Consider the following 20,834-nt stretch of genomic DNA (forward strand, 5'->3'; position numbering starts at 1 on the left):
CAGTATCTTGACTTTGAAAGATGAGGTTGCAAACTACTGTGTAACCCTCGGTTAAAAAAGGGAAAATAAAGACAATCTCATTTCAAGGATGAGTCAATAATTGACAATGAGAAAAACAAGCAGTGAACATGCCAATAGCTTGGGCTTTTGTTTAGGCATGGAAAAGGCACAGCCATAGTGGTATTAACTACCTATTGTTGGTAGCAGGTGCACAATGGTGCGAGTGCCTGGTCATCTAAAAGCAGTGCCTGGCAAATGCCTAATACTTATAGACAAGCCACAACTTTTGGGTTTGCCAATGCTTGTTTTTTTAACAGGACTTCAGTGAAGGATATACATGGACATAGTGCTTATGAAGTGAGTGGCTGAATACAGACCTGGTTGGCATTTTTATTACATCGGTAGCACATTTACTGCTTCAATTAAGTCATCAACTCTCAGAAGACTGCTTTGAAAAAACACTGGCAGTCACTTGGAGTGCAACGTTTGATGGTGAGGCTTGGTTAAAGCGAGCACAAAGAGTTCCCATGAAGAGGTATTTTGGACAGAGTGGACAGGAATCTAAGGGTTGAAATATCAAAGGCACATGTCCAGGGAGGGAACACTGTCATCCTCAACAAGCAAAGGACGGCGGGGACTGGAGACAGATTTAAAGGCGAGTTTCACAGGTTGTTTTGAGATGCATTTATGACACATCTGCATTTAAAAGGAAAAATCCCACAAGCTGCCCTCTGGTAGGTAGCTACTCAATACATAATGGCATTGAAGAAAACAAAAACTGAATACAAAGAATATGCTATCCAGGGCTGCCTATTCTATTAATGACTGCTTGGTCGATGGAGAAAACATGTTGTTTCTTTTGAGCTGTAGATTTAATCCCATGAGGTACAGCAGAAAACTGAATGTGCTATATCAGGATGTTGTGTAGTGTGTCTTTCAAGTAGTAGTAGGGCTTACAGGAAGCTAAAGTTGTCTCATATCAGGATGTTAGCTGCTCAGCCAGTCCTAGTTGTTAAGGTCACATCACTTTGCATGCTGGTATTTCGAGTCTCATTTATAAAGGGAAAATACCACTGTATTTTCATGGCAGGTATTCAAAATAATGCAAGCTAAGATCCGGAATTCACAGACCATCACTTGCAGGCTCTGTATTTCTTTAAAATAAGTATGAATGACCAAGGAGCGATGTTAGGTGAGGAAAGTGGGCAGTTTTTTTTTTAATTACTAGGTTTATTGCAATTTACCATTTCGTCTCCATTAGGTACGGTCCATGCAGATTATCTGGGTGGTAAAAATATGTTCCACTTAAATTTAGCAGCACATACATGTATGGGAGTGACCAGAAGACAGCGTGACCATGGTCATTACACTTGTTATTGTGCTGCGACCCTGCAACATATTCAAATGCAGGGTTCGGGTTAAATGGAGTTTTCTGTCCATCCTATTTTCTGGAAACACCTAAGTGCACATGGTGATAAACAGACAATGCAGGTACTCCAAATGTGTGTGTGAAATTTGGATGTAATTCCCTAAACTTTACCCATTTTCTGCCACAGTTCTGTCTAACAGCAGGGCTGATACAAGTGGCCAAGAACCCATTGATCTAACTGATCCCACCCTTCAATTGTGTAACCTGTATTGGCTTGCCACAATGCACTTTTTGGAAGACAATCTCATTGGTTTATCCAGGCGATGCGTTCGTTGCATATAATAAATATTGGACGTTCCTGTGTCCAGTTGGGGGTGCTGGCATTGTGTGTTTCCCACCTCCCATTCATGCCACCCGTGCTCGGAGTTCATCGGATAACTTACACGCTGCAAGAAAATGCCCAAATACTGCTTTTAATAATATATCAATACTCCTTATTCCAATGTCTGTCTAACAACAAAATAGTACATATAGATTGTTGTGTTTTATTTCTCTGCAGCTTTAAAACTTTAGAGAATACATCATTTTCTATGAGTAGGATTTACATAACAACCACCACTACCTTGCTGGCAGTCTGACAGAACAGAAACAACAGTGAGCCATGTTCGCTCTCTGTGTGCAGTGGGTGTTAGGGGAGGAGGGAGCCTGCAAGCTTGGCAATCCCACAACAGTGACCTGGGACACACCCACCATCCATTCCGCAAGGAACCAAGGAGAGTGTAGCACAATGTTTTCATGCAGCACAACAGTGAATGCAACAGTCATCTTGAAAGGAATGTTTGCGACTCACTGCTACAGGTCAGTTACTAAAGAAACCAAAATGTTGATACTTAACACGAAATTCTTTGGAATTGGTAACACATTACAATTTGGAAACATGTTTTCACAAATACATATTCTGTTTCCAGAAAAGTAACATATTTTCAAAATATGAGCAAAATGTTTTCATAACACGTAATGAAAAAATGAACATTATTTTGAAGCCCTACATTTCAAAACAAATGACTTGCTTTTGGTGAATCAAAGATTTTCCTCACAAGCTAAAAATTAAGTGCATCTCCAAATTGGCCACCAGCATGGAAGAGCTCACACGTCAAAGAGTTTCCATGCAGGGAACATGTGAGCAGGAAAAGGCAGGAAGGGGTGGGATTAGCCATAGGGATTAGCAAGGCAATGGACAAGGAATTTGGTTTCTAACCAAACAACAGTGTACCCCTACTCAAATGTAATTTCTTTGTGCCCCTCTTCAAAAGCCCTTCACCAAAGCCCTTCTACCTATGTATACATGATTTAGTATTTTAATTCATTAGTTTGGGCTTTATAGGTGTTGCAAGCGACACATAATAGCCCAAAATAATACGGATGGTAAGTATGAGGGGTACAAGAGTCATTCCCCTCTTAAAAAAGGCAAGTCTAACATGAATTAGAGAGGTGTGTATTTTCAAAGTTTCAAAATTAAAGAAGTGGTCAAATTATGGAAATTGACACGAATTTGTATTTTAAACATAACTTACAAAGCACAATTCTACGACACCTATGTGGGGGGTGGTTCATTGCAAATGAAGCATGGTTATGTTGATGTTTATGCAACGTTTCTCTCATAGCAATACTTGTTATTGATATTGGAGAAAATAAAGTAGGTCTTAAGATCTGTCTTTTATAAAAAAAAAATAAAGTTAGTAAACACACTGGGACGCAAGTTGCATGCAAGAAAATCTGAATTGCATTGTGCTATTTAGAAATAGATTTTTTGGGAATATTCAGGAATATAATAATTTGATTTATGGTATGACTGCATGTGTTTGTTGCATCTTAGTGAGATTCTCACAGGCAGTCAAACTTTTCTTTGTTTAACCAACTGCCTTTATTTATGTAAATTATTGTGTGGAATTCCACAGCATAAAGTTAGGGCCCACCATTGAATTGATGTTTAATTAATTAAATAAAATGAAATATTGATTCCAAATACAGCCTGATTCTTCTCCCAGAATTGTGGGGTAGGATTGCGTACAAGCAGTATTAAATCAGAGAATGCTTTTAGTGAGTACAATTTGTTCAAACAAATAATTCCAAGTCAATGTTGAGGAATCATGCATAGTCCAAAACATCTCTTGAGCTGCAGTTCACAGACCAATTAGAAATAGGCAATCTTGTTCAAATTCTTTAAGTACATCAATCAGAACACAGTCTTAAGCTGTGCATGATGTGTTAAAGCCACAATCCTGCCCACTTTCCAGGGAAGGGTGGGGGGGGGGGCAGCCATGGATGTTTCCCTAAGCAACTGAGCGGCTGTAACGGCAGTGTTTGCAGGGGAGGGGAAGCCCCCTGAAGCTCCAGTGCAGTCAGGTGCAGACTTCATACCCTTTAGTGTGTGAAGACTTGATAGTTTGATAGAACTGATTAGCTGGGTGGGCTGAAGGGAGAAAAGGAGCCCAGCTTCAATGTTGAGCTGTTTCTAGGAACTCTATGAAGTTCAGGCCTCAGGGGAGCAGCTAGCATTGCACCTGCACCCAATGGTAGATGATTCACAGGAACTGCAGGGGGAGGCTGTGTGTTGATTTGGCTCTGCTGTTTGCATGATGCTGAAGATGAAAAGGCTGTGTTCAACAGCACCCCCGTCTTCTGACAACCTGGGCGAGGGTCTTCATAAAAATAATTTAAAGGGCACTCTGGTACAAAAGAAGTCTACAGCGTGTAATGTACTTCAGGGAAGCACATCACCGGGCAGATGTCTGTCTTGGCATGTAGTTGTGAACTTCCCATTCCTGATGTCACTGTGGCACCTGCAAGCCACACCCACAGAGGCACGTACAGTGATCCACGGGCGGTAAAAAGCACCAGGCAGAAAGCCGCTGCAGTCTGCAGAAGCCCTTTAATCTTACGATCACAGGACCGATGAAGCACATGCCACATTAGGTGCCATGGAGAAACAGAGATTCCTCAGTCAGAGAGTAACAGGCTCATTCTGGTGAGCCAGTGTAGCCCTGTGAAGAAGCCCAGCAGATGGCATGGCTGCATGGCCAGGCTCTCTTTCACAGGGATTACTGGTCCGTCGCTGGACCCCGGACAATGAGTCACTGCATCTGTACGCGAGGAGGCACAGGAGCTTGGGAATGCCCTGGGTTGCAATGCTGCTTACCTCGCTGATTCACTGAGTCCAGAGTGATCTCACAGTTCACACGGGTGCATCATGGAGACCTGCAATGGCCGTCAGCATGACAAACCAGGTGGCTTCCATCGCCCTTCTTTTTTTTGCAGTCTGCGCCTTATTCTTCATAACGCGAGGAAGCAAGCACTGTCTATTGGAGCAATGTCATTATACAGGGATCAGAATGCTGGTCCCCATGTATCAGCATGAGGAGGCCCTGCATGGCCTTTCTGCATCGTGGGAAAACTCCCTAGTGCCCAAAGTAGAATGGGACGGATGTGGTCAATTGTGCAGTAAGCTTTTCTTCTGCGCTTTTTGCACACATTCTCCCCGTAAAGAATAAGAGTCTTCGAGAGAAAAATTAACCCTTTCTGAAAACTCTCATGCAAATACCCATTCAGAGTCTCCTGCTCCAATAAAGAATACAATAGACCAAATGGTACGACCAAATTGTGATCCAACACAATAGCATGGTAATATAGGGGGTCATTCTGAGTTGGGCGGTAGCCATGGTGCTATTAGCACCATGGCTGCCTCCCATACCGGGTCCGGTCTGGTTCGATGGGGACTTACCGGGTCATTCCGACCCTGGAGGACCCGGTAAGTCCCCATTTAACCAACCATTCCCCATTCCCATTTGAGCCCCCACAGGGCTCAAATGGGAAAGGGGAAGGCGCTAATAATGGGCCAGCGAATAGCAGGTCCGTTATTAGCACCCTGGTCCCTTAGCGGGACCCATAAAGGACGTGTGGTCAGACCACATGTCCTTTACGGTTCCCGCTAAGGGACCTCGGAATTGGGCAGTAAGGGATCACCGGCACAGATCTCCTTAACGGTGCCCGGTATCCCTTACTGCCCAACTCAGAATGACCCCCATAGTCTTGTGGACAGGCTTCTGAAGAGTGTCAGCACATTTCTGATACTGATAAAGAAAACCAGATGACATTAACCAATACCTTACTGTCACCCTGATTCTGGCCCAATATTAGCTTCCAATATCTTTTGCACACAGATCATTCTTCTTAGAAAAACTCTGAACACATTGTGACAGAGTGAGTGCTCCTATTAGTGTAAGGGCTTATGTAATTGAAACCATGGGATACTCAAACCCAAGGGAAAACTGGGTTATTAATTCAAACAATTAAGCTTCCTGATCTGCCCCTAAATTAACTCCTGGGGATTTGGTTTACGTACCCACAAGCCCTGAAGACAGGACCATACCATAGCATGTCTTTTGTGATCTTTTTGACTGCTGAGATGCAATTTCCCTAAACCCATCTTTGGTTCCTATACATTCCATAGTCATCAGAGTCCAACGATGAAGTGACCTCAAAATTGGTTTAGGAAAGTGTCAAGAAAACCTTCCACATCAAAAATAAACACTGGCCGGTCAATCTATAACATCTAAAGGAACCGGACACCTGAACAAGTGATGCAACTTCAACCAATGTCTCCTCCCACATTCCAGCTAAATACTAAGGGGCTAATAAAAAGGCCTCTTTTGGTAACTTGTTTTTTGCAGAATCAGAGGTTAAATCTGATTTATATACTCCAAAATAGGGAAAGACCCTTGGCCAGATAAGATTCCCATTGAGTTGTATTTGAAAGAATCATCACTTTGGATCCCATTCTTGTCAATCTTTTTCAATTTCATTAACACAGAGTTGGCTAGCAGCCGAAATAATCCCAATTGTTTAAAAAAGGGGATAGAGATTGTCTGGGAAATTACCACTAGATATTGCAAATTGATAGTTTGCCAAAATGTACTGTAAACGTCTGTTAACTAGATTGGAGATTTAGGTCAGAGAATTTGATATTTTGCTGTTCCTACAGGGGGGATTCAGAGAAAAGAGGGACACAATAAAACATATTTTTCTCATTTGTGCACTAAAAGAGAAATACTGTAATCAAAAGAATCTGTTCTTACATCTTTTTTTTATAGATTTTAAAGCTGCGTTCAACAAAGTGGACAGAGCTCTCTTATGGTTAGTTTTGAGTAAATTACAGGCACCAGCTCACCAATCCTTAGTGGTTAAAGCTCTACAAGAATGTAATCAAGCTAAGTTTAGATATGTACAGGGAGGGGAGTGCATTGAGGCATTTGACATTGATAAGGCAATAAGGCAAGGATGTGTCTTGTCGCCACTATTATTTTCCCTATATGGAAACACCTTAGCAGAACTTATCCAAAATTGTGAATGTGATGCACCAAGGCGTAATATTGAGAACATTGGAATTCTGTTATATGTAGATGATGTGGGGCTGATATCCCAGTCTCCTATGGGAATACAAAATTAACTGTTGCTTGGCAACATTCTGTGATGATTGTGCTATGGAAATAAAAATGGCAAAAACAGTAGCAGTAGTGTGCCACAAAAAGCTAAAGAAAAGAATCCAATTTGAATATAAGGGAAGGGTTATCCAACAAGTCGAACAATTTGATTATTTGGGATTGAGATTAGCATCCAACGATTTGTGGGTAAACCAGATAGAACATAACTGTTGCATATCAACACAACGTTTGCTAGAAAATGTGGGGGAAGAGCAACATTGGAGACTCTAGAAGTCTACAAAGTACAGGCCCGTTCTGCAGATCTTTATGGAGCTGAATTGTGGGCAAATGTAGCACTAGGTCCTGTAGAAGTTGGAGGAACAAATGTCTTAAAGAGTATGCTGTCTTTACCATGCAGCACACCACCTATTCCACTGTATTTAGAAGTTGGACTTTTACCAATTCAATATACTGTTTGGTTAAGAGTGCAACTTATTTGGGTCAGAATTAATATAAGAGAAGAACTACAATTTCACAAAAGAGAAGTTTGGGAATTAAATAATCAATCTGAAGGACCGAGTTGTAAATGGCTATGGTTTATAAAAGCACTATTAAATGATCTTGGCTTGACATTCTTATGGAAGGGACATAGTGAGAATTTGTAAATATATTATGGGCAAATCAAGACAATCTATGAAGAATGGTTCCATCACGATTATCTACCTTGACCAAATATGGGATCTATGTCAATAGAATATTTAAGTTTGAAAAATACTTGGGGCTGTGAACAATATTTAGAATTGAGGAATTCCCCAACAAAGTGTGCATTGTTTAGTAAATTTAGATTTAATCTTTTACCCCTACAAGTTTGGTGGAAAGATGGGGCACAACAAAAACAGAGTATTGCCCTATGTGAACATTTTTTAAGGAAACTATAATTTTCATTATATATGTCCTACCCTGGGGAGGTTTTTGCATGACCCTCCTTTTCTTGTTGCTACTAGCGGAACCGAGAAGGTTTTGACAAAACTTAGTGATAACTGAGTAAAGTTCAAATAAATAAAAAAATAAAAAAATATGTCCTACCTATGATAATTTAAGAAATTTTTAAGTCGCTTAATTAGAACAAATAGACATTTTAATACAAATGCTGCTACAGTCTTTTTTAAAGTATCGACTAATCAAGAAATTCTTTGTGTATATGCTACATTTCTTTTGACTGCTTTGCAAAGAACCCTGGTCATGAGTAAATCTGTAAAGTAATATGTGGGTGTGAAATGTTTACTAAGCTTTATCTGCGTTTTTGTAAAAGTTTTAATGATGATGTTTTGTTTTGCTTTGATGGATTAATATTTTCTGAATATACCCTGTTTTGATTTGAATATGCCCTTTCGTAAATCAGTATCAAAGCTTATCAGCTACACCATTGATCTAGAGGGGAGTCTAAAGGCATCATCAGCCTTCCCGTGGGGGCACAGCAGCACATGCTCCTATTTATTGTTTTGTGCAAAAATCTCTGTCCCTTGAGAAACAATTTGGTGCTGGTAGCACTGGCCCCTCGACTGGCTCACAGAAGGCTAGGAGGGCTTGGGTTGTATGATACTCAGAGCAACGCCAAACCAAGAACAGTACATGCCGTGGACCCAGGGCAGACTGGGACATAACATTGTCCAGGGCACCAATGAAAAACTGGCCAACAATCATGAGCAAAATGTCATTACTTTTCAAATGTGGCACCTTGTCCTGTGCTGAAAACATGGGGAAGGGAAGCCAACTGTTCAACTATCCTGACATATTATTTCTTGAACCCTTTTCTTTTGACTACATTGTTGCCCCGCACCATTTGTATTTAGAAGGATTGGCAATAGGTTTATTAGTATAGGCCCTTTTATTTTGAGAGATATTTCACTAGGACTGCGTTATTATTATTTGATGGTAGTAGTTTTCTCCCATCCTTAGGTTAAGGATTAGATAGGCATTTAAACATCCCATTCAAAGTTCAATAACAACCTTTGAACTGTGATCACTTGTGTCTGTCATCACTGTTTGATACCATGCCTTCCTTGCATGTTGTGTCAGAAGTGGGATGCGACTTAATTGAGTCAAATTGGGGGACCAGAAAATTTCTAAAAATTAGGCACACAGCCTCAAATTCTTCTATTGCCGTGAAAGAATCCATAGACTTTGATATTTGTAGCAGCAAGGAAGCTACTTTCCCTCCAGGAAAAAGAGGGATGATTACCACAGACTTGGTCTTAATATCCCCTGAGAGTTGTTATATAAGATTGTCCCCAAAATCTGGCCTAGCCTGGAAGTTTGGTCTGGATGTCCTAGCAGGCATCATGTATCCCCACTTCCGGGAGGACGTAAAGGTTCTCCTAAAGAACCATGGCAAAACTCCATTTGAAATACATTGTGGGGACAAAATTGCAGAGGGATTTCTTGAGAGGGCTCTATTTCCCCGTTTTAAGGAAGAAACTGAACCAGAAGAAACTGAGAGATGTAGCTTAGGCTTTGGAGAAGCTGGTGAACCACCCATCACTGAGGCAAAGAGGGAACAAGAACCTACCATCCTTCCCTATCCAGCCTTCATCCAGCAAAATGATCCAGCACTTCCAGAGGCTTTTTTTGCAAGTGATTGGTGAGGCAGAAGGACTAGAAAAGGGGAACCCCTTTTTCTACCTTAAACATGGATTGCGATATAGAAAGCAAACCTCAAGAGAAGGCCTAAGTAAAACTCAATTAGAAATCCCCAAAACCCATTGCAGGAATGTGCTAGAGATTGCACGTTCTCATTTGACAAGGGGACATTTAGGACAGTATAAAACCCAGGCTCAAATCAGTGGAAAGGTCTACTGGCCAGGTATCCATGCTGACATAAAGAACTTCATCCAGACATGTGAAATATGCCAGAAAACCAGCACACCTATTCCCTCACCTACCCCTCTAAATGCTTTAGCAAACATAGAAATCCCTTTCTGCGGAATAGGGATGGATATCATTGGAACGTTGGAAACCTCTAGACTGGTTAATATATATATATCCTCGTAATCGTTGATTATGCTACCCGATACCCGGAGGCATTCCCCATGTGGAACAATAAAACCGAGCAAATCTTAAAACACCTATTACCATTCTTTTCTAGGGTTGGTTTCCCCAAAGAAATTCTAACAGATCAGGGATCCAATTTTATGAGCAAACTCATGGGTGAAGTCAAGGAACTACTACATATTTCCACCTTAAGAACCTCAGTTTATCACCCCCAAATGGACAGATTGGTAGAGAGATTTAACAAGACCCTTAAGATAGTTTTGAGAAAACTGGTGGATGAGGATGGAAAGTATTGGGATAGCATCATCCCCTGGGCCCTATTTGCAGTGAGAAATACCCCTCAGACATCCACTGGCTTCTCTCCTTTTGAACTACTTTACAGTAGAGAGACAAGTAATGTATTAGACATGCTCTGGGAGACCTGGGAAGAGAGAGAAGAGGCACCTAGTCCTCTCTCACAAACAGCTACCCGACTGCGAGATCATATGAAACTCGTTCGGAATCTAGTCTACACTCACATGGAAAAAGCTCAAGCCCAACAGAAGTCACCTATGACTAAAAGGTACATTTAAGATCCTTTTCAGTAGGACAAAAGTTTATTTTCAGAAGTAGGTAAGGTATGGTAATAACCAATCAATCCTAGGAATGCCCTAAGATCTCGCTTGGTCCTCTTACCTACTTCTGAAAATAAACTTGTCTTAAAGTGGCATGGGCCATATGAAGTACTAGAGTGAACAGGGACCTGCACCTATAAAATAGCCCAACCTGCCAGGAAGCAAAATACCCACCTTTAAATCTCTTAAAGTAGTGGAAAGAAAATCCTTCCATTGCCTCTGCCTCAATATTGTCTTGTTTGGTACCGGAGAAGATGGACCATCCTGAGCTTATTCCTCAAGAACTATCTATACAGAAGAAGGAAGATTTAATTTACCTGGTTATGGCATTCCCTGATGTATTCTGCGAGAAACCAGCGAGAGCAGATGGCACTTATCATTATATCAGAACACCAAAAGGAAAAGGTGTCCATTTAAAACCCTATAGACTCCCAGAAGCCCAAAAACAAATAGTGGTTGAGGAAGTGTAATAAATGCTGAAGGGAAACATTATCAAGCCCTCTTCAAGCCCATGGTCCTCGCCTATTGTGTTTGTAACAAACCCTGATCATTCTTTGAGGTTTTGCATCGACTTCAGACAGGTCAACCCCATCTCTGCCTTCAATGCCTATCCTATGACACACATCAGTGAGGTAATTGATAAACTTGAAGTGCCACCTTCCTATCCACCCTAGACTTAACCAAGGGACAGACTTGATAAAGAAAAGATATCTTTCTCGACATCTCTCGACTATTCCAGTTCAAAGTCCTCCCTTTTGGCCTGCATGGGGCCCCTTTCTAACGGCTTATGGACAGGATATTACAGCCCTACTCTCAATTTCTGTGGGGCCTATATTGACAGCATAGTCATTTAGAGTCAGACCTGGGAAGATCATCTTTTTCATCTTTTTACTATTATAAGAACCCTCAGGGAAATGGCTTAACTACCAATCCATATAAATTTAAGCTTCCACAATCAGCCGTTCTAGATACCCCCACGCCTAAGACCAAGCGAGATCTTAGGGCATTCCTAGGATTGATTGGTTATTACCATAGGTTTATCCCAAATTTCTCAGATAGAACAGCTAGGTTGACAGACAAATTCAAGAACGCTGAAACCCTGAAGATTCATTGGACTGAGGAGGATGATGTATGTTACAACAACTAAAAACAAACCTTGTGTCAGAACCCAATCCTAAAAGTAGTAGCCTTTGCAAAAGAATTTGTGTTACAAACTGATGCTTCTCTTACATGGTTAGGAGCATTTTTATCACAAATTAGTGAAGGATTAAAACAACCTATCCTATTCACTATTTGAAAACTCTTCCCACGCGATAAGAATTTAGAGGCCCCTGACATCAAGTGGGCAATCACCCATCTAAGATACTATCTTCAAGGAAGTTCACACTTGTCACAGACCACTCTCCTTTAGCATGTATAAGTCAACGAAAGGACTCTAACCATCGAGTCATGCTATAGTTCTTCGACATGCAGCCCTACAGTTTCACTGTGGAACACCGAAAAGGTAAAGACCAGGGCAACATAATTTTCCTTTTCTGATTCCCCTGTGAAACAGATGCGTCTACATCGCATAGGGGAAGGGTATGTGAGAAACCAGAAGGTGTATCACCCGCTAGTCGCCGGGGGTCTCTCTCTCAGGTGGGCAGGGCATGGCCATCACCTTTGGTCTTCAGAGAGTGGGAGTGGGACACCTGATAGCGAGACGGAGTAACACTCACTCTGCAACACCTTTATCCCATCTTACCCGGTAGGATATATGGGAACTCTGCCTCCAGTCCCTACACAAACACTTTCACACTGACAGCCTGCTATGGGAGAAAACAGACTCGCACCTGAGCGTACTTGACATGTCCCACTATTATGGTCAGGCAAGGTCAGGCAATTACTGGTAAGCATTCACACCTGACTTCCATTAAGCTTCCCCACACGGATAAAAGGTGTAAAAGGAGGATGTAAATTTGGGGTTGAACCAGGCAATTGGAATGTTCTTGAGGTGATAAAGTGATATGTGGGCAATAGGGTACTTTTGAGGCCAAACAACAGTGATATTGGCACAGATGGGGACAATGAGTAACATGGAGCAAACCTGGGGCCAACGGGGAAGCTTTAGGGGCAAACAAATGACCTGGGTCATAAGTGGCGAAAATGAGGCAGTTATGGGGTAAATGACTGACATGTGGGCAACTAGAAGGCAGGAAGCATTTTTTGGGGCAAACAAGAGACGCATGCCCTCAAGGCACAATAATTGTCATGAGGTAAACCTCTGGCAAATGTGACAATCTGGGTCAAATAAGCGACATGGGGCACAACTGGAGATGACAGGGCAGTTCTGGGGAAAATGAAAGTGGCATGGAGCACAGCCGGTGGGAAATGTGTGACATGGTGTAGATCTAAGGGTGATCAAGAATGATATGATGTGGCCCATATGGGGAAAATGGGGCAGTTCTGCAGAAATTCGAGAGTGACATGGAGCACAAGGAGATGCAGGGAGGGGAAGACTGACATGAGGCAATAGGGCAGCCCTGGAGCAATCTAGAGTTACTTGGGTAACAGCTGGGGAGTAGGGCAGTTCTGGGGTAAACAAGTGTAACATGGGGCATGATTGGAGCAATGGGGAAAAACTGTGACCAATGGGGCCGTTCTAGGGACAAACAAGTGAGAAAACTGGCCATCTCTGGGCACAAACCAGACGGGTGTGTGGCACAGGTTGAGGCAGTAAGTGAGGATGACTTGGGTCAAAGTTACCAGCAGAAGAACTGAGAATCTGTGGTATTGACATATTTTGTGTCTTTCTCTACCCAAATCGTTGCCTTTCTGATGGCTTTTAAAATCTAATTTATGTTATAAATATAACAGTAAATGCGTATCTAGTGTTTCCATAAAAAAGGTTTCCAACAAAACCTTTTCCATCAAAAATATATACATTGATTGCATATATGTGATGGGTAAAGGGTTAGTTTTCGTTGGGGTGGGTTTTTCAGGATAAATAATGGGGGCATGGGGGTGACCCACCCAAAAAGCATATATTTTCAATGGTTGGGTTTTCGATGCAAAAATTTTCGTTGGAAAGTTTTAGATGGAAAGACCAGAAACCCAGTAAAAGCCTCCATGTTGCCCCCTTCTCCAACTTTATTTTAGGGAGATCCCCACTTAACACTCTAAGTGGGGTTGGACCCTCGCGTTCATGTACCAAAACGATGTTGACATTTACAACCCACCACTTTTAAAATACATCAGCTGTCGCTGCTCATAGCTTGCAACGTTAAAAAAAATACCAGAAAAACATCAGAAGCCCAAGCTTTCTTCATGTGCACGCAGTAGGTGAGGGACAGGCAACAGCAGGGCAAGATTCAAACAAACAGTGGGGACAGGTATGTTACAGGCAACAGCAGAACATCCCACACAGACAGAAACAACGTAGAGTGCAAACGACAACAGTGCAAAAGTTCACATCTAGAAACCTACAATGTACAACACCAGAGTGCAAGATTTCCTCATGTGCAAAAACAAAAGCAAAATATGGCTCCCATGCCATATCAGGATGGCGGACATGTCCTTTAACGTCCTTTAATGTCCCACCAACCTGAGCTCAGGCAGGCCCTCTTCGACCCAGGCCTCAGCTTGGGGTGTGGGCCGTTAAAGGCCATGTCTGCCCGACTGGCAGGGCATGAAAGCCATTTGCACCACGGGGTTCTTCCGGGGTGCAAATGGCTTTCACAATTTTCTATCGGGAGATTTGCAATGCTTGCGCTACTGATCGCCCGATGAAAACTGAAAAAAAGATGCCCGCGGCCATATGGAAAAGGGACTCAGTCCCTTTTCCATGTCTATGATGGCAGGCAGAAGGGAGGGTCCTGCAGGTAAGTGGAGGGGGCAGAGAGGGGAATCGGGTCATGCTGGGAGGGGGCAACAGGTAGAGGCTCTCTGTTGCCTTCCCGCATTGAAAGCAAAAAAAAAGGCGCCACCCGGGGAAGGGCCTCGGGTGGCTGGGACAGCAGGCAGGGATTGCCTCGCCCTTGTTCCAGCCACCTGATTCGCTGAGCGCCCTTCCCCGGGTGCAAATGTTTATTAACAACACAAGCGTCGAGCTTCAGATATGTACAAATGCATGAAGAGCAATACGAGAGGAGTAGACAGACCAAGGGGACTGGGTAGAATCAAAAGGGTAGGCAAACTGTGAGGGATCGATAACTTCATCGATCACTGAGATGGGTGACAGTCGAAAAAAAGGGTGGGCAGAATCCGGAAGAAGACTATCTGAAAGTGGTAGGCAGCCACGGAGGTTTGGTCAAATTCACAGTATTCACATCCTCGGATCTGTGGACATCTTGGGAAAAGGGTTAACTTCAGAGGTCAGCCACTGCGTGGTAGGTGAAGCTCTGCGCCCACTCCATGGTTCTTTCCTCTGAAACTGCACCTGCACATTCTTGCAGACACACTGACACACACATACTCGCACACACCCCTGAGCTTGGCAGACCATCGCCAGTTCATCAGCTGGCCCGACAGTTCCCAATATTAGCCTTACCCTCCCATTCATTCAGTTGCACCAAACAGTGCCACAGTAGCTTCACTCTGACAGATTCCTAACTCTGCAGCTCTTCTTTCAGAGACAAGTAAAAGTGCTTAGCATGCCAAACTGCACTTGTCATGGTGCAATTGTCTAATATGTCCCAGTGTTTTCAGAAGTAGGCAAACTTTGCCCTAGTGCTAATACTGTGCAAATTTGCACTTGCACCGGTGCAAGGTTTCTGTAATCTGGCCCCAGATGTGTCCACTCTTACTTTATACAAGTTGTTGGTCGTTCCTTGGTTGCTCAAGTTGATAAAGGGAGCTGGGAGGGAGAAAGCGGGGTACACCCCCACGACGGATACCCGGGAGAACGGCACAAATAGAGGAGAGCAGTTCAAAGGCTTGAACACCCCCAGTTGCGGGTTCCCTTTTCCTTAAGCAACAGTTCCAGGGAATATTTGAGACACTGGCATAACACTGGCATGACAATTGTTACTCTGCATATGCTGGAAATTATCACGCCGCGGAATCTAAGCCACTGACAAAGTCCAATCGGTTTCTTATCAGATGAATGAAATAAATGAAGCGGCAGGCGCGCAACGGCATTGAGCTAATCGGGGGTTCACATCTGGGGGGAGGGGGCTGATGCGCGCACTTGCTTTTTGTTAGGCAGAGACGCGAGGAAAGCCTTTTCTGAAACTAGCAGTGCATATTAGCTCATTGTGTATGTATGTATACATGCGTGCAAGGAGAGTGTATGTAATGTATGTGTTAGTGAGTGTGTGTGTGAATGAGTGTATGATGTATGGGGCTGGGTGTGCATGTAAATGAGCGAGTGTATGGTAAATGGGATATTTAAATGAGTGAGTGAATGTGTAATTGTGTGTGCGCCTATGTGTAATGCCGGGCTGCTACTATTTGATACTTGGGCCCCATGACAGACAACCCCTGGGGTACAATAGAGGGGGTGGACATGGATGTCATTTAGGGGTCACCAGGGGTCGCAAATGCGACCCCTGAGGTCTCCCTTGCTACCCCTGTGGTCTCCCCTGTTGCCCCTAAAAATGCAATGTTTTTTATTTTATTTTTTATTTTTATTTTTTATATTGATGCTCATTGGCTGGGGCCAGCGGCATGTGTTTTTTTCTTTCTGGAGTGGCTGGTTTTCTGATAGCTATAGCCGGTAAGATAGCTCAGTGGGTTGAGCGCTGGCTCCTGCAATGTGTGTGTGTGATCTGCAAGTTGCAGGTTCGACTCCTAGCAAGGTGAACTCAGCCTTTTATCCTGCTGAGGTTGTTACATAAGTACCAACACAGGTTGGGTGATATTGTATGTATATTTGTTCTATATGAAGCAATAAAGCGTAAGTGCTTTATAATACCACATCATTATCATTTGGCCTTTGACGTCTGCTTGCATTCACAGTGGTTTGGTTTGGTAATATGGGCCTGCACTGATATTAATGATACATATGGTGATCCATTCTTGTATGAAATGTATATCACTTTACAGTGATATTGTAACCATATTTTTTGTTGTGTACTCATAAACAATGCTATGTGATGCCACTTCCTGTTTTGTCGAGGGGTAAAAGGTCTTGTTCCATTGCATCCCGTGATGTCACTTCAGGGTGGGGTCAAATGGCATCACTTCCTGGGATGTCATCAGGGGGTCAAGGGTCATGTGATGTCACTTCTGCTACCCCCAGCATTTTGGTAAAATGACGTCCCTGGGGGTGGAGCCTCCAAGTTTGCCATGCTCATTTTCTAAAGTGGCCCTCCCATCACCATTTAGCCCCCCAACCCCCAAAATGTAGGTTTGGTTGCGCCCCTGTGAAGCAGTGAGACAGCAGGAGTTTTCATTGAGAATTCCTGGCTCACAGCTCATGACTCTCAGAATCCAGACTCCAGGCAAACAAAACAAAAAAACCCTGGACCAATCAATGGAGTCCAGGTGCACACGCCCGAAAACCTTTAGGCGGTGGCAGCGGTGTGAAACAAAACAGAAGGGGCTGTCAGACCAGCTTGAAAGAATAAAAGAGGCCGAATTTGGTAAGTCAGCCAAAGGGCACAGCGCATTTTTGCCATAACATTGCAGCAATGTACAGCCGGAACAGCCCGCTCACGTTCCCACTCCGCTGAGTGAGTAACCTGTGCATTATATGGCTGCAGGTGAAGGACGAAATCAGCCCAAACACAGCGGCAACAGCCCGCTCAGGGCCAAGCTCTGCTCCGCTGAACGCGTGACTGGGCATTTTTACGGGCTGCAGGTGACGAAGAACATGGAGCCTCAACTGCTCCTCCTCCGATACGAGATCAGCCAAAACATAGCGGGAACCAATATGCTCTACTACGCCGAGCTAGCGACTTGGCAATCAGGGTGGGACTGGGCTACAGAATTGGCACGGGCACCAATGAAAAAGGGCCCACAGTTGCAAATGACTATTCATGCCTTTTGTGACACTGTTTGAATAGTACCCCATGGGGAGTTTTTTGATAAAATGTGATGCAAATTGTGCATTTTAAAGAATACTTATTCAGCAACACTGGCCAAAACTATTAACCGCATAAGAAAGTAACACATTGGTAACACAAGTGGCCCACTTTGACCCCAAAAACTGGCCCACACTGCATTTGGTCATTTTGGCTCGGCCACGGCCCTATTGCCCTATAGGCAGTCCGAGCCTGTTAGCACTATAATATAAGTCACTGTAAAGAATGCCTGCCTAGGTAATATTTATTTACTTTTATAATTGTTTATTACAGAAGAGTGACACAACTCTGATACACCCCACTGCAAAATATAACCCCACAATGCAGACTATGGGACAAGAAACAGGCTGTTTTAATCAGAGTGATTTCATTTAATTGAAAATAACACATCAGAAGAATGGAGGGGCCCAGTAGCTCACAATACCGGGGGAGTCACCTTAAAACACTGGCAATGAATTCAGAGTACAGCGATAATGAATTCGGCGGCCTACCAGGTTTGCTCTCACTAACAATGTTATTTAACATACAAATAAAAATGTCCAGTTTATGAAATCTCTATTGGGCTGTGCAAAAGAAATTCTATCAACCACACTGATACTCTATTCAGAACAAATTCACAGGACTTCATTTTATGTTTGAGGAGTGAATGGGCACATGTCAAATGGTTATGCTTTCTTTTAAAAGGGAAGCAAAGCTTACAGGAAATTTCCTATCAATCCCCCAGCCCCCTGTTATCCTTTTGGAATTATTTTACTTTATGATATTTGATTATGAAAAAGGCATTTTCATACACGTCTGTTTAATTCATTTGTGAAATCGGTGAAACGGGATGAAAAAGACACATATTCCAGGAGGTACAGCACTTTTGAAAACAAGCCCAGATAATTAATTACTTCACTTAATGTTGGTAGAGAAATAGCCCACCATTTATTCAGAGTTCAGATGTTAAGGGAATTCAACTTGAGTACAGTGAGTGAGAATTTCACTTTCGTTTTTGATGTGTTGAATTAAACCTCTTAGGCAGGAATGGGATGTCTGGGCTGTCTCAGGGCCTCTAGTTGGTTGGAGTTGGCCATTGGTTGCAATAGAAAAGGCACTGGATATCCAGGTCACCTGATTCTCCTCAGATCCTTTTAACCAAATATGAAGTTATTCCCCTATTCTCTGGTGCCCTTCTGGCTTGGTTAGAAAATCTTTTCTGCGGCCAGTCCGCTTTCCCTTCTGCAATTTTAGCATTAAGTTCCTCCAGGCAAATTGGGTGTATGATGGCAGCTAATGAGAAAAATAATAATCCAGTTTTTCTTTTTCCATAGGAATTCCACTTTCTAAACTAGGATTAAGTCCGCCCATCTAGCATCAGTCAACACTGCTCTTGCGAATCGACAAATCCAGTGATTGGCTTCTCTCGCCTACATTTGCCTTCCTCCTTGTTTACACTGGCCCTTTGAATTTGATGCGACATAAGGAGGATGTATTAGCTGCAAACTAGCCCCGCCCACATCAGGAGCGCTAACTGATGCGGAGCTCAAATCTTTAGTTTGAGGGTAATTCTTTACATGAACATTTGATATTGGGGAAATTACATATTTACATTCAAAAGAATAGTCTGGAGCCAGGGATATCATTTGTGTTTTTGTAACTTTGCGCTTAATGGAGTTATCAAAATATGCAAATTATGCACAAAGTATTCAGGATGCAACTTCAATTGCATTAGCAGCTCCTTTGTAGTTGGCAAAAAATAGTGCAGCTACATTCTTGCTCTCTTGAACTAAACTCCAGAAGGTAAGAAGAAAGTAGGATGCCGAGAAGGTAGGAAAGCTGCTGCAATATGGCAGCGGAAAAAGACAGAAGTCCTGGACCGGTTATGGCCATCACTAACAGGGCCTCTCTATATTTCTATCCTTAATGGAATACATAGAGGCAGGAGGTTTGAATTGTACTAGTGACTTGAAGACAGACAGGGTCTCACAGCGAACAACGGTTATGTTTTTCTTTCTGTTTTTTTCCCACTGTATTCATTTTAGGCATTTCTTTTTTTACTGTTAAACTTGGTTTTCTTTGGGATTCAGAGTAAACAGATTTCTTTCATCTAGATAGAGACTCACTTTAAGCATGACAGGGAACATCCCCTTAACATTCCTCCTAGACTGACTCCTTGGCCCTCATTACGGTTTTGCTAGTCCGGAAAAAATGCCGGTAATTCCAGCACCAGCATTTTTTCCAGACCAGCAAAGCACAAGTTTGCCAGTGGGGGCCACTGATCTCCCGGCAGGCCTGACCTGCCGGTAGATCAGGCACCTACCAGCAAAGAACTGCATGAATCACTGGCACCGGTAATACCGGCACCGGTAATACCGGCACCGGTAATACTGGTGCCGCTGATTCAGGCAATCCCTTCCTGTGGGACTCCATGGGAATGGGAACTTACCGGCTCTCCGCCGCCCATAATATCCAAGTAATGCTGGGATGTTGAGCGGCGGAGACGGTAAGGGCAGCTTGCCGATATCCTGCCAATAACACCGACGGGATACCAGCAAACTCTTATTGCAAACCTTTAACATATGGCAAACTCTTAATGAGGGCCCTTGTCTCTGGTTAACCCCATTTCCATTTTTGATAACTTTCTGCTTATGCCAAACTCGTAATGGCTGCAGTTTTGCTCTACCTGAGCCCATGTCAGCTACAGTTCTGTGGGACCAGGGGGGCAGCAGGGCGCCAGGAGAGAAAAGGAGAACCACAACAGAAAAGAGTAAAAAAAAAAAAAAGAGGAAAAGCAACTCTGCAGGCCGTGTGTGCCTACATCACAGCCACCCCCTTATACAGCGGGTTGCGTACCTACCCTATCTCTAATACCACCGTTTTTTAGGTTAGGTATTTCTTATGATTCAGGTACTTGAGGTAGTGTGAACCATCTTATTACATAGACACAGCTCTGCACGTGGAAAAAGTGACAAAAAGTAGATATTCTCTGACGAAGCGCAGTTTTGTGTGAAACGCATTAGTTAAGCCCTTTTCCACCAAGAAAGCTAACATCTGATATCGTTTACGGCTGGACAAGATTATTTTTGGAGTGCTGCGGCCTCTCTCTGCAGTGTATACCTGCACTATTTGTTGTTTGATCATTAAAATATACCGTACGTATAAAATACTAACTAATCATCTAGCAGAAAGAACCAAAGTAAGCTCTCAAGAAAAAAAGAAACTAATAATGGAAGGAGAGAGAGGACTAAGGAAAGGGGAATGTTTCATTTCTTTATGAAACTAAAAAGATAGGGCGCTTGGCACAGGACAATGGGAAGTGCACTCGCATCTGATG

The sequence above is a fragment of the Ambystoma mexicanum genome, chromosome 7p (genome assembly GCF_040938575.1).
Source record: "Ambystoma mexicanum isolate Mex_15411 chromosome 7p, UKY_AmexF1_1, whole genome shotgun sequence".
NCBI lineage: Eukaryota > Metazoa > Chordata > Amphibia > Caudata > Ambystomatidae > Ambystoma > Ambystoma mexicanum.